Source organism: Dermacentor andersoni, chromosome 10 (assembly GCF_023375885.2).
Source record: "Dermacentor andersoni chromosome 10, qqDerAnde1_hic_scaffold, whole genome shotgun sequence".
Classification (NCBI taxonomy): domain Eukaryota; kingdom Metazoa; phylum Arthropoda; class Arachnida; order Ixodida; family Ixodidae; genus Dermacentor; species Dermacentor andersoni.
The window spans coordinates 73,742,610-73,764,440 of NC_092823.1; the positions used below are offsets into that span (position 1 = coordinate 73,742,610).

General features: G+C 42.0%; 1 pseudogene; it reads right to left on the minus strand.

Annotated features, from left to right (window-relative positions):
* Positions 1–17,944: 17,944 nt before the first annotated feature.
* The window catches only part of LOC126543486 (ryanodine receptor-like), a 59,656-nt pseudogene continuing 55,769 nt past the window's right edge, over positions 17,945–21,831 (minus strand).

Here is a 21,831-nt window from a genome sequence, read left to right on the forward strand (position 1 = left end):
CTGCAACGCACGACACAGAACCACCAATCTCGAGGTGCCTCTCCATGGCAACGCAGTTACCGCCTTAGTGGACACAGGAGCAGGCTACTCCATCATAAGTGGAGCCATCGCCGCCAGTTGAAGAAGGTTAAGACTGCATGGAAATGCCCTCAAATTCGGACCGCTGGAGGACACCTAATACCACCGACCGGAACCTGCACCGGAAGAATTACACTTCAACACCGGACCTACCCTGCCGCCTTGATGATCCTCCAACAGAGTTCACAAGACGTCATTCTCGGCATGCACTTCTTGAAACAACACGGCGCAATCATCGACCTGAAGTTGAAGTCGATAACGCTGTCCGAAGATCAAGCGATACCGCCGGAGAGCTCTCGTGGTCACCAGCATTGAGTGTACTCGAAGCTCAAGTCACGATATCTTTCATTTTTCTAGCTCTGAATTTTTTTGTTGATTTCAATGAATACTTATCTTTTTAAGGCTGTCTGGTAGTGCAGTTGAACATGTGGAGAATGCAGTCAAAGGACAGTACAAGTAATTGTCAACGTACATACTGCCTCCGATGCCCATTGACATTGATGCACACCTCTGAAATATCACAGCAGGAGATGTGCCTGACAATCTTCGAAAGAAAATTGAATAGATTGCCTACAATTTGTCATCTCAGACAATGTAAGTCACAACAATTGCCTGGATGCAAATGGTCAGCAAAATAATGAGAATTCACTCACACTCACCAAAATTCTACTCAGCCGGGTTTATTCTGACTAAGACTCACCGAAATTCGACTCAGTCGGACTCGCTGAGATTCACTTTCGAGCTCAGTCTGAGTGAGTCTACTCATGCGTCAGTATGCCGACCTATGCCTGATATAAATAAAGTTGGGATAGACTGTACTTAATGAGAATTCATTCCACAGTAAATGTCTCAATTATGTTTGGTCACGCATTTTTCCCAACCTTGTATTGCAATATTGTTGTTAAGAGCAATGTTAATTAGAAAGTGTATTGCCTTCCATTCTCATGCGGTTACGTCACTAAGGCAAGTGGGAGGTGTCTTTAATCAAAACAAGCTTTTTGTTTTCTGGTGCATGATTATAACTGAGTTGATGCGTAGTTCTCCTTCAAAACGCTCGATAACCGAGGGGAAAAATTGTTTTGCTGAAACTTTGCATTGGGGCAGTGAGCAATGTCCAAATTGTCTAGTGTCTTTTAAGCGTATAGCAGGGCATATGGCATTGTTCGTTCAAAATGTTTTTATCACTGATACATCGTTGACTAGTCCTGGATTATAGTTCAGTCATGACCTCAATATGTAAATATTCAATGGCAATGTCGACATTGCAGCCCTGAGCCCATTTTTTTATTCTGGCTAACAGCGCCAACCCTAACACTCCCAGCGCTACATTTCTTGCGGGTATACAAATACCAAGTGAATTGGATGGAAAGACAGTTGTGGTTAGCTGAATTGGTGCAGTGCTGCGTGTATCATGTGAAATACGGGGGTTTGGCTGTCAGGAGGGAAAGACAGTCATGGCTAGGCGAATTGGTACAGCCCTGCATACGTCATGTAAAATTTGTGGGTTCGGTTACCACTAGCAGCATTTTTTCTACTTCCATTTCTCTTTCTTCTAAAAAAAACAGTCCGGAAAGCTAAAGAAAGGTTAACACTCAGTCATAAATAATGTAAGGCTTCAATGGAGCAATATCCGCCGTGGTTTCCTTGCCATGAGTTCTGGGCTGTTGAGTGGGTGACGGCGCTAGAATGATACGTTGAATAAAGCTTCTTTAGCTGCTGGTTACAATTATAGCAGGTAGTGTACACCACAAAGGTAAACGAGTACATAGACAGAAGTGCCGACTGTCAACTGAGATGTTATTATTCAATGTGCGCAATTTACACAAGCAAGTGAAAGAGCTATATGAAAAACTTCTGAAGATAGAAATAAGAAAAACAGACGAGTGGGCAAGAAATGAACTACGCAGCAAATCGAGATGCACAAAAAATGCAAGATGGCCTCACAAATGCAGGCCGTTCACGTGATTTCCAGAACAGCTTTAGCTCTTCTTCTGATAGGGCCGTCAGAAAGGCATCTGCAAGGTCAAGCGAAAGATTTGGCATGTTGGCTCCGCATAAAAGGTCGTATACGAAATTTCTCTTTCATGCGGCGCTTGTCACATGGGGCAGACTGCCAGATGCCTTCATGAGAGATTGTGTGAACATGCATATAATGTGCGCAATGGCAGAGAAAGCTTTTTTGCCACATCAAACTAGCATGTGTGGCTGCACTCCTTAGTTTGAAAGAATGTCAGTTATTCACAAGCACACGGATGGTCATACCCATATCATACTTGAAGTAGCACAATTGGCATGGGAACAGAGCGCATGCATCAGCAAGCCATCCTTATCAAATCGAGAGCTCAAGTTTATGGGAAGTCAAACCTACGGCCAGCATTTTTTACGCAACTCTACATTTTTTCGTGCGCCTTTTGATGGTCTGCTTTGTTCACCTTTTTAGTAGGGATTTTTCAGCTTGCTATATCACTATTTTGTGAATTCGGCAATAAAACCTGCATTAGTAGTCAGTGCTTGTGTCTACGTCTTCGTTTAACCTTTGCGCTGTGCACTCACCATATTTCGACCAACAACTAGCTTAATAAGCTGCCCTGCTAAATTTTTATAGCCCATCTATTTCAAGTTTGTATTCATGGCTAATTTTCCCTTGTGTGCATGTTTTAGTAATACGCTAATTTAAGTAATAATTAAAACCTTTTATAACAACTTGCCTAAAAGTGTTTTAAGGGTTTTTGAACTCTGGTCATGATTATCAGTTAATGTTGGCTATTGCAGGACAAAAGAATTAAATGTTACCCCTGTCCTGTGTAAAATCCATCCGATCAATTTTCTCACCTCGGGCTCATCACGCACCTAATGCTTTCATGGTGCAGTTTACTTAAGTTGTCCCATTTGATGAATCACAGTTCCACTGTTCGATATTATTTCATGGAAATGGTTGCGCTACAGTTCTGTTGCGTATTGTTTTTTGTGTATTGTTTTACGTGGAAGGTTGTTGCATGCTTTTCTAAACATCAGGTACCCAAACAAATTGTGCAATGTTGCTGCAAGGAACACCGGAAACCAGTACCCAGCACTGAGGGACACATCGGACCCTGGCCATTTAAGAGCGTTTTCTCATAACTTTCTTTTATTTTGATGTCTTTTGGACTTTTAGATGTTAAGCATGTCCTGGCCAAGGCGGCCGCATTTTGATGGGGGCATAATGCAAAAACATCCATGTACTTAGATTTAGGTGTACGTTAAAGAACCCCAGGTGATCCGAATTTCCGGAGTGCCCCACTACGTCATGCCTCTTAATCAGATCGTGGTTTTGGCGCATAAAACCCCATAATTGTTTTCTACGTTAAGCATAATGCCAAAGCCTTTCTTAGTACTTGCATTGTTTATCACCATCCTTGCTTGCAGCTGTTGAGGTCTGTGTGCTTGGGATTGAGTAGAGATGTGGTGGTTTTATTTATTTTTATTTATTTATTTAGAACATACTGCAGGCCTACAGTAGGCCCTAGGAGGAGGGGCGAATACATAATATATAATAATATGTAATATATGTTTTAAAGCTCTGCAGCTTAACTAAATACGAAGATGTCAACAACACCTCTATCTCTTGTATGAAATACGGCCCCCTCTTGTAAAATTAATTGCATGCTCAGCTAAATATATATATTTGGTTGAATAATATATTTTTGTACCTGTAGCTGTTTTCATGAATTAAAGTTTTGACGAACACCAATACTGAAATTCTCAGCTATTGTGTTGAAAGGTGTGCTAAATTAACTCAGTTGGTACATTTTGGAACATGAAGGAAACAGTGCAAAAAACAAGCTAAGGTTAGGTTAACTCCATGCTTAACTGTGTACTGTGTTTGCAGTTTCTTTCAAAACCTGTAAACTGTAAGTCATCGAACTGTTAATTAGGCATGTAAAGTCAATTGCTTTCATTTCATTCTAGTTCTTATGGTATATGGGCCTAAGAAACAAGTACAAAAACATGCGAACGTGAATGCCACCAGGATGCCCTGAAGTCGATGCTGAAAAAAGAGGAGTAAAAGCAGGAAAGGAAAGTGAAAGTTGTGACACGTGCTCAAAATCTGGATTTCGTAGACAGGTGATCAACTGCAAGTTTGCATGCTTATTACATTAGATAAACTGACTCTCCTTTCTTTGTTATGTGGCTTAGTTGAAACATTTTATTGATTCTCTTGATGTACGTATTCGTTTCATTTACACTTTTTCTTGAACAAATGCAAATATGCAATCCGGCTATAGCAACTATATCTGCAGTGCTGTCATCAGAAACTTAGTAGGTGATCAAAGGAGCAAAATATCGTATCGCATCGCCACCTTGAACTTAGAGTCAAACATTAGTTCGAGGTGTAGTAGTAGATGCATTTAAAGACTGGTAATACAGCATTCGTACTGTAATGCGTATTTATATACATGTTAAGATGTAGTGAAGGGCGGGTGGCTATGCTACTCTGACATTTCTCTTGTTTTAACCATTTATTGATGAGTTATGCATACAGCATACAAAAATATTTATTTTTCTTGCTGATTTTTGGCATTGAGCAAGAAGTTTCTTGTTAAATGTCTTGATGCAACACTGAATGACTGGCAGCAAGTGTCATTTGTCGGTTTAGAGCAGGAAAACAGGTTGGGAAAAATAGTTACACATGGGACTCACTTTCTTTTGAACGTATGGTAAGAGACAGACCGGTATGAGATCTCCTGCTGTAGTGACCTCCGAAACACAATGCGAAGAAATCTACACCTATAGTACATATATGCAAAGAGCTATCGGTACAAATTCCAAACGCAGCCATATGTCACTTGGGGAGAAGCCCACTTCTTCCCCCATATTACTAAAAGAGTTTCTATAAAACATTCTTTTTTTCGTTAATTATGCTTATTCTAGATGTCTTTTGACCATTTAGGTATAAAATTATTTGTTTTGTATTTATATGCGCGGTCATTAAAGGGTTAAACAAATAAAATGAGTGGTTCCAATGAATGTGAATGTATAACTTTAGTGACTCTTGTCCAATGTGTTGATCATTCCACAATATTTGTGAGACCATGAAACAGGAACTAGGCCGCATGAAAATCACTCAGCAGTACCAAGAAAAAGCTTCAGCAGTTATACAGTACTGCAGAATACACTTCGTCTATGCTGTACCTGTGGTGTCCTTTTTATTATGTGGTCTTGATCCCACTACGGGGAAATAACTCTGCTTTGCGAAGGCATTGCAGTACTGCAATAGTTTAACTGCTTGCTGCAAAAGGAAAGTGCCAGTACTGTATTACATCAGGATCATGTGTTATGAGGCAGTTGCTAGACGTGGTATGCCACAGCACTGAGTTGCCGGAGGCCATTATAATTCGCTGTTTTGTGTGGCGTTGTTAACTTGACAGAACACAGTGAACATTATTTGGTCAATAAACAATACTACATAAATCTGGCCCTTATTTGGAACTTTGTCTCATCTCTGTGATGTGCACAACCCGCTTTTGATGTCACTGAGCTGGAGTGACTCCTTACAAAGCAGCAGGGGTGGCCTGTTAATGATGCTGTCATTCACACACAGATTGCTCAGAAGGAATTAGCTCAGTGCCATTCCTCTAAAGAATGACAGCTTGCACTTCCTTCATGTATAATAGAAAAATTCTGTAGATTTCATGTGAAAATGTGATGTTAGAGGGCATTATGCTATAAGTTCACAGCAGTGGGCCCCATTATTGGAAGACAGCTGTTGTCTCAAATTACATACAGCAAAGGGAAGCCATGTATATTCTCACCTTAACTACTGCAGTTTACTATGGGCCACAATGACAGAAACTAACATAAATAAAGCTCTCGTATTACAAAAGAAAATTGTTCGAATACTGGCCAAAGTTGATATAATAACTACCTCTAAGTATGCTGTTGAAGCACATAACATTCTCCGCGTAAATCATTTGTATAACTTTAAGTTGTTACAAAAAATTAATTTTTCACGGCATCCACTGCCGATTTTCATTATACTCTGGCATCTTTGGACATGCGTCATGCTAACATGCGCACAAGACCTATTATTACATGGAATATACCATGTTTTCGTGCTAATTATAAATTATGAATGTTGTCTGATAACCTGCCCCATGTTCTAAACACGTAGAAACATACAACAGGATATACCAAAGCTCAACTGCGGAAATATTTTTTGCCTTTGCTAGTAGATGCCGCATGTTTGCTTGATTAATGCTTTTATTATTGCTGAACATATGTATGATCATTTAAGCGTTTCTATTTCATTGTTCAAATTTTGTGCAAAGATTATTAGTCTGTTTGCATAAGTGTTGCATGATTCTCTTTATTGAACGTGACTATTCTATGTGTGTCTATTGAATATTTTTTCCACCACTCGTGTGCTACTGCTTGTAGGTGTTTTCTGGACACAGTCAAGCTGGGCAGGCAGCTTTTTGCCAAGAACCTAGTTTCTACTTTAACCATGAATGTAAACTAATGCTTATATCCTTGTACTTATTTGAATATGTTCTGCCTATTGTGTATCCACATGTGTGGGCTTGTGATATGCCCTGATGGCAAGGCCATTTGTGGTTCATTCTAAGAGACCATCAACGGATGCATCATAGCTATTCTCAGGCTCTTCTTTTCCTGCTGTAAGCTGGATGCTCTGCTTATAAGAATTAGGTGTTGCTTGTGATCACTATATGTGCTCTTGCTAAAGGTTACTATGATGTGTGGATAGTCTTATTGAATAAAATTTTGACCAAGTTGTAACATTTGTGCTGTTCTTTCATATCTTAACTGGAGCAGGCAGCATCTGACGCAAACATGAAGGCAGTGCTAACGTAAACATTTAGAAGGAGAGACAACAGTCTTTTTTGACAAATCGGATGAAAGGATGGCCACATAGTTATTCTTTTGAAACATAATGGGATGTACTTACTATGCAGGCGCCACGGGGATTTTCAACTGGCGCTCTTTAAAATGCCCGGTTTTGCATTTATCTAGTCTTTAGGCATATTTCTTTTCTTCCAGTAGCATCGATGCTGTATGATTAATTTGATTTGGTGAGATCGTAAATTTGTCGTTTAATATCAATATTGAAATTTAATTCGTCTGTCCACGTATGCCTGAATGTCATATTGAAATAAATGAGCCTTTGTCATGGCAAAGTATTAAATCCTTGTTCAAATGCTTGCAATGCTACATTACCTGATAAGCTTGGACATATTGCAGCTGTTTAGTATGCCTTGTAAACTGAAACATGGTGTTTCTCAAGGTTGGCCATTTATTCCAATTTAGCAAATCATACTGCTGTCTTCTGTTTTTGCCAGGTATAGTGCATTGATGCATTTGAGGTTAACAGTGATAGCAGTGAAATATTTGCTCTTGGTGTTTCACTCACTCTAGTGCTATGTGCGATGTATCTTTAGTTGTTTATAGTATTGCAGTTTATCATAACATACAATGGTGGCTGAATAACTAGGCATTTGTTGCACATGCAAACTAAAATATATTATGTTGTGAGCTTCCATCTTAGCGTAGAGATAGTCTATTGACTACCCAGGCAGAGGTCAAAGCAGTCGGTGCAAATGGTCTAGATAAGTAGCAGGAGTTAGTTTCACCAACTCTTCCGATGGTAGTGATGTACACCACCATTGTCAGTCTTCAGATTATTACCCTAGGAAGGTCATTGTTGACATTCCAAAGGGGTTGCGCTAACTACCAAGGGGTAGTTTCGCCAACTCTTGCAATGGTAGGCATGTACACCACTATTGTCTGTCTTCAGATGACTACCCTAGGAAGGGTCATTGTTGGCATTCCAAAGAGGTTCCGCTAACTACGAAGGGGTAGTTTCACCAACTCTTGCGATGGTAGTCATGTACACCACAATTGTCAGTCTTCAGATGACTGCCCTAGGAAGTGTCATTGTTGCCATTCCAAAGGGGTTCCGCTGACTACCAAGGGGTACTTGCATGGACCACTGAGGTAGTCGCATCAACTCCAGCTTTGGGAGTAATACATACACCTTAGTAGGACTTATGGGAGAGAGTCATCGGTGCTGTAAGGGAGTCGCCGGTACTGTATTTCCAAGAGAGTCCGTGTTACCACCCAAACGTCAATCATATGTGCGACGAGCAGATAGATACACCTCGGAAAGAGTCAGTTGAAACTACGTTTTTTTTAAGAGTGTACCTCAGACCAAGTGGCGCATACCCATGGCTCCAAACCGGTGTCAATGTGCTTCTTATGGCTTATATATAGTCCGCCGTAGCGTTAACGCACACACAGGTTACGTCACCTTGGCGATAACAACATCGTCTATAGTTATAATAATAGTAATATCCTTTATTTCAATCATGAATTGATGGAGTGCGGGAAAAAAGCTTACATGTAAGCTTGACTAGTTCCCAGCTTCCCAGACTACAAAATACAAAAAACGTAACATTTTTGCCATAGCAACATAAACACCACAAACAAATAGTAATGAACCAATAACTAGCCTACAACAGTGAGAATAACTGACTACAAAAATAAAAAGCTTTTGAACTGCGTCCAAACCAATGTGAAAGGAAACTTACAAACATGAAAAAAGTGCAAGTAAAAAGTGCTACATAATGATGGGAATGACGAGAAAAGGTACGCGTTGTGTAGTATGAACAGCACATCGTTACTTTCCAGTGCGTATGACGTACATGTGCAAAGATAAAAAACCACATGATATTGTCTCATGAGAAAGGATTTTTGCCACAGAAAACAATTTGAGTTCCAGCTTCGACGCTGTTTCGGGAGTTAATCCGTTGTTAGGGTAGAAATTTAGCAAATGCGGTAGCATTTTGTTTACCATTTGTAGCCCGTATCCGGTTCTGCACACTTTGATTAGCCGCGGCTGTGTGCTTCGACTCTCATAAGGCATGTTCCTTTCACAAAGCGATGCCAACCGTAGTAGGCAATAGCTATTATTTTTTTACCTTAAGCTTATAACGTGAACGCAAGCAATACAGATATAGCTCGTCTATTTTCATTATACAGTACTTCAAGAACAAAGGGTGGGAAGGGTGACTCATGGGAGCGTTTTCAAAATTTCTTAACATTTTTTCTGCACTACCATGATTCTTTGGAAATTACCTTTTGTTGTGTTCCCCCAAACTAATTGACAATATTTCATATATGAGTAGAATTGCGCATTGTACAGTAGAAGCTTAACTTTGGGCGGTAGAATATATCTGTTGGCGTACATCAGTCCAACGATGTGAGACAGTTCTGGGACAACGTAGTCGATGTGAATGCCCCAGGTCATATTTTCACTTAAATAGACTTTAGACTTAAATAGAAATTTTAAATGCGCTTACTATATTTATCGTAGTGTAAGATAATGTGTAAGGTAATGTTAATCTTCTTGTTTTTCATACGGTATATGACAGCCTTCGTTTTACTAACCCTTATTTTCAATTAGTTAAGTTGAGCTCATGTATCTAGTTCCACAAGCTTTCTGTTCGCTCTCATATTTAGCTCACCTGTACTTGCTGCAGAGAATAACAGTGTCACATCATCAGCGTAAACGACATATTTCAACATGGGATCGCCGTTAACAATGTCAATCAAGTACAAGTTAAACAGGAATAGGCCCAGAATACCCCCCTTAAGGTACGCCAGCAGATATGGGCAGTATATTAGAAGAGTCGCTATTTAAAGAGACTTACTGCTTGCGCTCACTAGTGTACGACGTCAGAAGTGGTAGAGCCATTCCGTGGAATCCATATATCTAACCATTTTTAGGCAGGATGGAGTGATTGAAATATTCGAAAGCTTTTGTAAAATCCACGTATATTCCAGGGGCTACTTCCTTATTTTCGAGCGGTTGCGGAATAAATTCCTTGTCTTCTAGCAGTGCCGTTTCTGTTGATCGATATTTCCGGAAGCCATACTGTCCACGGTGAATGACAATGCATTGTTCGCTAAAATTTATTTTGGTGGGAACCATTTTTCAAATCTTTTTGAGAAAACGGGTAGTATGGACACAGGTGTAAAATTTGTACAATCAATATTACTTCCTTTTTGGTGCAGTGCACTCACTTTGGCGAGTCGCATTTGCCCCGGAAAATTCCTTAAGATACGCAAAGGTTATATATTTGAGCTAAGCACTCTTCTGTGTCTGCTGTCACAAACTACACTGGTTTCATTACAACGGCGTCTGGGTCACCATATCTGTTATTATTTAGCCCCATGAAAACCGACATGACCTCTGATTCTGATATTGGCGTTAGGAACACTAACTTCTGGTTTCTGATATGAAAAGTATTAGAATCAACGAAATTTCTAGTTATCTCTGTAAAGTAACTGTTGAATGGGTTAGCTAAATCAGTGCCTGTGAGTTCCTAATATTAAGTCTGCATTTTTGTGACTGGGCGTGGGCCTGTTGGTCTGTTTAGAAGTCCCCTCAGCTTCCTCCGTAATTCATCCGATTTATTCAACGAGCAGAAAAATTGGTTACAAAAATATTGATGACGTGTACTTTGTATTTCTTCCGTCAGTTTATTTCTAAACACTTTAAAAGCTTTAAGCATCTCAGGGTCTCGAGTTTTTTCAAACTTCTTATATAGCCTATCCTTTTTATGAATTTTCGTCGGTAATTTAGGCGCGATCGATGGCTTCCTAATGTTCCTTCGTTCCTATGCATGTTTATAACGGAAGAACTCGATGCATATGCAATAAAAAGCCATTAAAAACAAAGCATAAGCCCTTTTGGCACTTGTTTCCTTAAGAACATCGCTCCAGTCATGATTAGCTGCATTCTCTCGGAAATTGTTTAGGTTCTTATTTGAGATACCTTGAAATAACTTTGGTATCTTTACTGTATTAGGATATCTGCTTTTCGGAACGCACATAAAAACACCGCGGTGGTCACTGATAATAGCATGTATAACGCCTACTTTCAGAATAGGCATGTGCATATTGGTTATCAGTAGATCAATAAGTCATTCACTCTGCACTGTAACACGTGTAGGATTGCATATCACGTTTTAGAGGGCAAAATAACTGCATAGATTTTCGAATTCTTTTTTGTGGGGTTATCTCCAAGGAGATTAATATTGAAGTCACCACCTCAAATCACGTCGTATTTGTTTTCACTTATGAAGGACAAGGCAAGGTCAAGAAAAGTGAAAAAGGATTTCAAATTTCAGTTTGGCGGGCGATAAATGACAGCCACAACCTTGTTTTCGATAGAAGGGGAGAGAATTTCACAATCATGGTTGATTACACAAAACTCAGACAAGACATCACACTTAAAGCGCTTTTTTGCCACCAATAGTACGCCACCACCACGACTATTCGTGCTGTTTAGAACAAATGTGTCATATAACAGAAGCTTGACTATACTGCTATGCTCACCATATCAGGTTTCAGTCACCATGGCTACATCAATAGAAAAACCTAGCTGCGTAAAAAGCAACTCCAGATCGGCTTTCTTAGATACTGCAGACCGAGCATTTAAATAAAACACACTGAAAGGTTGCAATATCTGAGACCCACAGACATCCCAAAGATAACGTGGCATTACACAACAGGGAAGCATTTACCGCCATGTGCAATCACCAAATTGCACTTTGCGTGGTAACTTGTGAAAAACTGACAAACAAGGATGAGAGAATCAAACTATACTATCTTATTCAAATCTGCTATGCAAGCAAAGCGAACCGCGTTTGTTCCCTCTCACTTTCGGAAAGAAATTCTCCTGTTTCTCTGCCACACATACTTGAAGTTGTTCTTCGCCCACTTCCTTGCGTCCTTAAGCAACTCCTTGTTTCTCTTTGTCAAGTTCTCCTGCATAAAATAGTTTGTTTTCAGTTGATGCAGCTTTCCCTTCATCCTCAAGAAGGAACCTTAAGATGTGCAATATCAGGCCAACCCACGGCGGAGGTGATGCAGGCTTTAAGCATTCTGCATATGTGGTCCGATCCAGAAAATACTGCAATGTCGAGCCGACAAGCGGCATTGGGGACGCAGGCGTTAAGCACTCCCCATACGTGGGCCGAACCCGAAAATAGATGTGTGATACCTGGCCCACCAGTGGGGGAGGTGATTAAGGTGTTAAGCACTCCCCATACGTGGGCCCATCCCGAAAATAGATGTGCATTATCGGGACGACCCGCTGTGGAGGTGAAGCACGCGTTAAGCAGTTCCGACATCCACCGAGTCCTATGTGACGTCCATGCAGGGCGTACTCACGCTTTGTCGCAAAGCCGAAGACGATATAGTACCCAATAATTGATGACCCATAACAATATAGTACCAAACACCAGAATGATTGGGATGGTGCCATTCTCGCAGTGGAATAAAATCGGTCGTGTCATCTAAATCTGTAATCTTTGATAACTCGGTCTACTAAATATCTCCAAAGTGGTGGTACCGTGGATTATGCATGTTGCATTTATTCCGCATCTTCTTACTAGAAAACGTGATGATGGTTAAACAGTAGAGGAAGCACCGAGATCAGAGTGTTTGCGATTCTATATTGATCTAGATATCAGTTTCTCTGCCGACCAAACCATCCCACGCTAACGTCCTTTGGCAGCGAAGTTAAGACAGAAGGCACATACACTTAGGTTGGTGCTGCTTGCTTTATTTGGGAATGAAGGTCATACCACACATGTTATGGCCGTAGGTGTCGGCACCTTTCAACCAAAGAAAGGGTAAATCCTGCAGACAGGATTTACCTGTCTGCAGTATAAAATGAAAACTTTCGCAACTGATACTAAACTGCGCTTTCCGAAGCTTTACACTTTACAGGTTCTCTAGTTCACAGAGAATAAGCTCTTCACCTCTCGTCATGACCTAGTGCAGATGAAGGTTTGTCAAAGGTGTTTCACTGTATGGAACGGCACATAGCACTTCACTTACTTGCAGGATATTGAATTCCAATGCCGTCATATGAGATAAATTCATTAGAGAGTTTAACTCTCCTAAATGTATTCTACCTATATTTTCGTGCATTGAAGACAGATTATAGTAATCACAGCTAGTGGAAACCTGATTACAACTACCATGTTATGTGTAGCTGCTAGAGGCCTTAGCACTAGCAATCAGTTTGTATCCTCCACCAGGTTGGAATTTGAAGTGAGCCATCAATGTGGGGTATACTTCTTCATAAACTTCCGGATAATTCTTCTCTGCTTAGGCACAGATCATTTTTTTATACGACTGTAAAAGCAGGGTGCCTGTTTAGACCACCTGTAGAGAAAAAAATCTGAATCTTTATTCTATAGTAAATAAACTGAATAACGAAATAATTTTCAGTATGTTCGCATGAATATAACCGCTGTTACCTTCAACTATGGCGTTTTTTTTTCGAATTCTAAAGTTCTCGCTTCTGCACAAGATTTTACAGAAGTATGTCATTTTAAAAGAAAAAGTGCATTTGTGTGCATGCCACTTCGTTGGCAACGTTCTGCTGCACAGAATGTCACGAGTTTTCTTATGCATTGGTAACCATCTCAGGAACTGCTCCTATTAGAATTGCAATCCAACATTATTGCAAAGAACACTTGATCTTCTAACAAAAAGAACCGAACCCTCTGATCTTATTCTACTCACCTAATGCCTAGCGTTACAATAGCATGATTGACACCATAAGCGAGAATGTGGTTCCGTAATTTTTTTCTGCATGGGCTGGGGGTGTATTAATTTATCAGGTTTTTGGACGACTTGAATCAGTATTGTAGAATGTTGTTCGTTTCTTTCACTCATTGTTACCAAACTTTACTTTTGATTGTTTCAAGAAGTATATTGTAGCTTGCTGGCACCCCTGCCAAACTATATGCTGTGAAGGCATCTGTGTCTATATAAAGCAGTTAATGATTTCCCAGTAACTATGTTCCATCGAGAGCATTAAATTTAAGCTTTCACCTGTGAATGCTGCTGATGAATGAACACTCACCCAGTATAACTGCCCATAGCCTTCTCTTCCATTAAAATAAAATCGAAGTTTTGAAGAGCATTTGACCTCAGACATGTTTGGAAAATGACTCATTTCCTTGTTGATGTAAGACAGGCTCAACAAGAAAACAAAGTCGAAGTTGTCAGCAGCCGCATAAACATGAACAGCGTTCGACTACTCGCAATCCTGTACCTGGTTATCTTAGTGCCCATCCCACTATTTTTCACAGGCTGTCCTTAGCCATTTCATATTCATACCCAGCTTAATTTTCATGTGCTCATCTATAATTACTTGGTCAATATGTATTTTTATTCATCGGTATTCAACAAAATGTGTATTCATAATCTGCCTTCATTTGCCATTTCCTCTTATATTAAAGGGGCCTAATCCTAATTAGTAGTAATGTAATGCAGTAAATATTAGTAAATAGAAATGCCTAATCCTCGCACTCTCTTGTGGACGCTTTATTTCATAAGAAAGCGGAGTCCCATGCGCGGCTGCTATTGGCCAATAGCTCACGTCGATCAAGAAGAGCATTTATATGAGCACACTTTATACTTCTGTTACTGGGTATATTTATCGCCTAATTCTATAAGCTGGCTGCGGCAAGCGAAAATGTGCTTTAGAATTTAGATAATAAATACGTGATTTCGGAAGAAGTCGACTATCGCCTTCCTAAATACGCTCTGCCAAATCCGCCCGTGTGGGCATTAAACTATGGCCGCGCTGCTTGTCGGGGTCATAGCCGGCGGGCCTCGCTAATTTCGACTAGTTTTCAACTCTCAACTCGCCTCGAACCACGCGAAACTCAAGGTTAGACGACAGGCACGCTTCCCAGTGCGCGGTCACTCGTTGCTGATTCTGATTGATAGCGCTTCAAAAATACCCAAGTTAGATGCGGCTACTATCCGTCAGTGAAGCTGGTGAAGGACAATGGCCGTCTGCACCACCTAGCATGGTCAGCTTGTAGTAGAGTGAACTAGGATCACTCCAACTGTAGCATATGAGCGCGAATACGCACTCAAGCCCTGTCGTGCGGAAATCAAACGCTGCGCATACGCGCTACAGTTGCATATCGCTGCGATCTTTTACGTAGCGTAGATACCGCGATCCCACGGTGTGCCGCCACGAGTCCGCTGGCTAAGCACAATGCAGCTCGCTGAGGACAACAGTGTTTGGCTTAAGTCTGGCGCGTAGTAGGCGCGGAAATCGCGAAGGGTGCCGTCTACCTTTGCTTCCTAAAGTTAATTCGAACTGCGCACCACGATGAGATATACAAGGCGCGTTGTGGGCGCATCCCCTTCAGCCGTATATATCCTTCGTAGAGCAAGGCATTGAAGAAGGAACGGCAGCACAGCGAATAGGGTGGTTGACGGCGAATAGCTCCGCTTCTGCTGAACGCATTGGAATACTTCTTGCGGCGGAGTACTTCTGAAAAAGCCTATTTTAACTACAAATGCATCTCTTTACTTTGATAAAAGTCGTTCAGGGCCCTTTCAACGAAAAACATCTTGATGCAAAGTTTGTATTCCTCAATTCTTCATTCCTTGTCTTCCACATGTCCAAACTATGTTAATTCTTAATTAGATTTCTGAGAGGACTAGGTCAACGGGATTAATACTTGCTTACATATGTAAATCCTTGTCTGATTTGGTTACTCCTACTATTGTAAGAACAGAATGCAGGGCCACTAGTCACTCCACCAGAATAACTGCTAATCACACCTTCCTGCCTTTATTTTACCCCTTCCACTTGTTTTCACCTACTATATGCACCACCTTCTTCTCCGCGAATGAGCGAAGTGGTAACTGAGCTATGCACAGATAAAAACGCTGCCAAGGAAATCAGTTGCTGCTCTGAAGACAAGGGCCCTGTTTGAAATGTTGGCTGCATCAAGATCCCCTGTTCAAACAATGTTGATACAGGCTCATGTTTTTCTAACGCATAACTTACCGCCTTGTTGTGTTTTGTGATTATCTTTCTCGCCGCTTTCTTTTCGATGAAAATGTACCAGTACTATTTGTTTCTTTAATTAGGAGCAATTTTATACTCGTAAGGCACGTGCAGTCAATACCAACTTTCACCAGCAAAGAGTGCAAGGCGAGTGGTTGAACAACATAAAATTGCTTCTTGATCTAAACAACTTGACTAAATTTTCGCACCTATTTTTACATCTGTGCAATTCATGCATATCCCAAAATGAAAACTATTGTAACTTTTCAGCTAGGTCAAGGTGTAGGTCAGACAATTTTCTCACTAGCGACCTCTTGCTACTGGTATGAACTGTCTTCATGACATTTGCATTATAGGATATATACTATCGAGGTTAAAGGTTCACAGCACGTGAAAGTGTCGACCGGATTGTATCTCTGCGCTATCAGCAGGGTTCCGTCACGCTATCATATGCGTTCAAGACCACCGGAAAGCGTGGATCACGCATGTACTTTCCGAATGCAGAGGTTAGCGCGGCTGAACTCGGCAGATAGCGCCGCGATAAAATTCGGCGGACACTTGCGCGTCTCCGGCACATTCTTTCCCATAAGTAACTTCTCCAAACAATGAATATGATCTGGAAAACGTATTACAAGCAACACCTATGTTTTAACGGTTCGACCGCATAGCACAGATTCAGAATACGGTCTTCCGTTTTCCGAATACGGGAAGCACCTGTATTGTAACAGTTGAACAGCATCGTACAGATTCAGAATACAGAGCTATCCGTTTTCTAAAGACGAAAGCACTCTCATTTTGTATTACGGTCCTTACATTATAGCTGCCCGTGCTATGAAATGACTGTTCTTTATTTACAGAAAAGTGTTCAGTCAAAAATAACAGCAGATTGTGGCGTAATACAAGGGCAATATTTTGCGTAATGCTGGCACACACAAACAAATCTTACTCGATGAGTGCAAGCCCTGGCTGTCAAAGCCAGGATGTGCGGAAGAGCGGCAGCAGCAGCGAGCGAATTGACCTGCGTGCTGCCCTCGCTTCATTGACCTGCGAGCTATGCGGTGACAACGCAGCGTACACGAAGCTAAGAGCCTTTGCAGGCCTAGACTCTGCACTCAATAAAGATCGCTTTCGAGATGGGGCCCACGCAACCACTCCGCTCGCTACTTGCTTCAGATCGCTTTCAATATAATGCTCGTGTGGCCGCATCATACGGAATGGAAGACTGCGTGTTTCCTTCCCGCCTTGCTCCCTTGCGTGCGCGACTTGAAGTCAGACAGCGCACCGTACGCGGCCACGGCGTTATGGCAGTTAGGCATAATACGGAACATCAGGGCCAGGACGATGGAGAAAATGCGCCTGGAGTGTCTTTATAATTGCTATCGCAATTAAAATATCGATATTTCAGAATTGTGACTGTGCGATACTTAGGGCCAATTGAATATGAGCTCATTTGATTCTTCATTGAAAGTTTCGATTGTCTGCGGACCACTGTTAAAGAGCAAAGTATTTACAATAAAGCGCATATGTGATAGAGAGCAGGAAAATGCTGCACACAGGAGCTGAATCAGCCAACGATTTCGGAGCCCGCTAGGTACAGGTCTGTACTGCGGGGGCGTAAATACCTGGAATGTAAGCACTGCACAGTGCAAACCTATATATTTATGTGTAAGGAATCAAAGGGCGCACGTCTAGTGGCGCATTAGCTGCAGGTTTTGCAGGGCTGTTTAGGAATATTTACGTTGAGGTCGTGAAGGGACACTTGCGGGGAAGTGTAGATCAGAAGTTTTCAGCAGAGTGGGTAATATAAAAAATGCGAATTCTGCTGAAAATAAAGCATCGCAGTTTCGTCAGCCCTGTATACGATCATTGTGTTTATTAAAAGAAAATGCTGCAAAAGAAACTCCCGTCATACACTCTTACACTCCCCCCCCCCCCCCCCCCAACAAGAACGAGGACGCACACGTAAAAAGAATCACAAGGACGATGTGCACGCCTGAATTTCAAATTTAGAACCAAATCCTCGCTTTTGCTGGCGAGTCGGAGATCGTCCCGCCCTGTGTGTGAGGTGCGCCCCGAGAAAACCTTCCTGCGGTTACTCGGGTAAGTTCTTGACGAATTGGTCCAATCTGTAACAGATGAGCACCTGTGGGAAACGTAAGAACAAATGTTACGGCCGTGTCAACACACCTGCTGGAACGTTAGGCGGAGCCCTAATTTTGTTTACAACAAGTAAAAAAAAATGTTATCCCTACAGCCACACTATGCATGCCATTTTGATTCATGTGCAAGTAAGTACACGAGGGCACCTGTTCAGGTTCTAAAACAGCAGATGTTATCTGTCATTTGGCTTCTTAGTAATGAGCACGTAAGTGTTCGCGTTCTGCACGGCATTTTGCAGAGTATTGAACGCTTTCCTATGCGAAAACACGAAGAGATTCCCCGGCACCTTAAACACGCAACCACCAAGGTAACTCGTTGCGGAATCGATCCAATTGTGACGACGTCATCACTGAAATCACTCCAGTCTTTATTACTGTCTCAATGCTGGGCCCACTTTACAGAAACATTGTCTGCGTGATGTGCCCAGATTGATACAACACTGATTCCGTGATCAGCTGTGTAGTACGAGAGCTGTCCCCGTCATCGGTCCATTTTACTAATACAGTCTGCATGATCTGCCCAGCTTGCTATTATATTGTCTTCGTGACTGGCCTTTATAGCGAAGCTGTATATGGCTGGACTTCCATGCAATTTTTTTCTCCCTGAACAAAACTACCATCATCAATGGCTCATACACGCGTAAGCAATCCTACTTCCGGAGGTAAGAAACTATGCAATGGCGCATAGTCCCGTAAGGCAGAGGCTACAAACACTCAACAATGTGAAGCGAACAGGGCTTCAATTCTTTCTAATCCCACATACTACATAGAGAACAGCATGACCAAAAATGTCATCATCAATGTCTAATAATGACTGATTGAAAACAGGCTCATCAATGACCGCCGCGAGGGATGACTCACACCCCTGTAAGCAAGCAAAAAACAAACAAATGACTCATAGTCCTGTAATGTTCATGGCTGCTCACTATGCGTGAATTAGCTGCGATGAGAGTACCCCTGTTGTCGTTGTCGGTGATTTCAATGTGGATGTGTTGTGACCGAATAGGGAGCGGTTTACGCGTTCCGTGTTGCAGACATCCCTTGCGAAGCCCCACCGATCCAGCCCACCCAACCACCCATCGGCGTACGTGCATCGATGGGACATTGTGAGAGAATGTGATTGCAGTTGCGCTTGAAATAATGACCACCGATCAAGACAATAAATGAGTACGTAGCTTTGTTCGAAATTATCTGACACCTGCGTGTCATGTATTAAACAGCTTCGCTGGTAAACCACCTTCACAGAGCGGGATGGCTCATAAAGATGTCTATTAGAACATTGTAATTGGCGCAATTTACAAAGGCACTGTCTCCGCCTTCTGCTGAGCATAATATTACACTGCGCTGTTGCTTTCTCTCTGCGTGTAGTAGAAAGAGAGCCAGTTTAAGGGCCGAGAAGAAGGAAGGAAAGGAAAGCAAAATTGCAGCGCCGTGGTTTTAAAGCACACCCGTGGTAGCGAAACGGAAGGCGATATAAGCGTGCGTGGCCATGATACGCACACGACAAACTGCCTTAAAACATTTACACTTGAGGGAAAGCTTCGTTAACACACGATAGCACAGCAATCAGCACTCGAGTATAATTAACCCAAATAATAATTGTAAATATTCATGTCATCTATGGGATCTAATCCGCGCGCTGTTGCTTCGTCTCTGCGTGTAGTCGTTAAGACAGCCAGTTTAAGGGCGGAAAAGAAGGAAGGAAGGGAAAGTCTCTGAAGCAAAATTTCGGCGCTGTGGTTTTAAAGCGCAACCGTGGTAGAGGAACGGAAGGCGATATAAGCGTGCGTGGCCATGATGCGCACCCGACAAGCTGCCTTAAAATATTTAGACTTGAGGGAAAGCTTCGTCTACAAACAATAACACGGCAATCAGCACTCCAATACGACGAGAGAAATTATTGAGACGTGGAAAATTCCCTAGAAATAAATATGGTTTGCGAGACAAATGCTTGTAAGTATTGAACCTCTTAAAAGATGAGGGGGAATCATGCGCTCACCGAGAGGTCATCGTCTGCATGGGACCACCACCAGGCACCTTACTGAGATGGGGAGGGCTCTGCGGGCCGGACACAAAGCCTCCCTTCTCCGCCGGCCAAAAGGGGAAAATGTGCTTTCCGATCGCTCAAGGTTGCGCGGACATAGTATAACTCTAGCATCTAGGAACAGCTTAACCAGGTGCGAGGGCGGCACGCATAGCGTGGAAAGCTAGCCGCCAGGATAACTATCTCAAGGACTGCTGCTGACGAGGGCGAAATACCTTCGTGTAATTGTAATCACCCTAATCGGACTACTTTCGAAAGAAAAAAAAAAGGAAACGGCCCAGAGGGCTATACTACGAGAGCTATGACTGATAATTTTCTATATATATATATATATATATATATATATATATATATATATATATATATATATATATACATATATATATTCATCTCATCTATGGGATCGCATGCGCGCGCTGTTGCTTTGTCTCTGCGTGTAGTAGAAAGAGAGCCAGTTTAAGGGCGGAGAAGAAGGAAGCAAAGGAAAGCAACATTGCAGCGCCGTGGTTTTAAAGCGCACCCGTGGTAGCGAAACAGAAGGCGATATAAGCGTGCGTGGCCGTGATACGCACACGACAAACTGCGTTAAAACATTTAGACTTGAGGGAAAGCTTCGTTAACGCACGATAGCACAGCAATCAGCACTCGAATATAATTAACCCTAATAATAGTTGTAAATATTCATCTCATCTATGGGATCTAATGCGCGCGCTGTTGCTTTGTCTCTGCGTGTAGTCGTTAAGAGAGCCAGTTTAAGGGCGGAAAAGAAGGAAGGAAGGGAAAGTCTCTGAAGCAAAATTTCAGCGCTGTGGTTTTAAAGCGCAACCGTGGTAGAGAAACGGAAGGCGATATAAGCGTGCGTGGCCATGATACGCACCCAACAAGCTGCCTTAAAATAATTAGACTTGAGGGAAAGCTTCTTTTACAAACTATAACACGGCAATCAGCACTCGAATACGACGAGAGGAATTATTGAGACGTGGAAAATTCCCTTGAAATAAAGATGGTTTGCGAGACAAATGCTTATAAGTATTGAACCTCTTAAAAGAAGAGGGGGAAATATGCGCTCACCGAGAGGTCATCATCTGAATGGGACCACCACCAGGCACCTTACTGAGATGGGGAGGGCTCTGATGACCAGGATGACCATGATGACCAGGAAATCTAAAGCTTCTATGAAGACGTGGAATCGCCGACTGGCAAAGTCAAAACAATATACACCATACTCTTGGGCGATTTCAATGCCAGGGTAGGCCAGAAGCAGGCTGGAGACAAGTCAGGGGCGGAATATGACATAGGCTCTAAGAATAGCAGGGGAGAGTTATTAGTAGAGTTTGCAGAACAGAATATTATGCGGATAATGAATACCTTCTTCCACAAGAGGGTTAGAAGAAAGTGGACCTGCAGGAGACCGGCATCATACAAGATGATGACGTGCTCGGCAAGGTGTGCTACAATGACCATAGGATGCTAAGAACTCGGATTAGCCTAGACTTGAGGAGGGAACGGAAGAAACTGGCACATAAGAAACCGATCAATTTGTTAGCGGTAAGAGTGAAAATAGAGGAATTCCAGATCAAGCTACGGAACAGGTATTTGGCTTTAACTCAGGAAGAGGACCTTAGTGTTGAAGGAATGAACGACAGTCTTGTGGG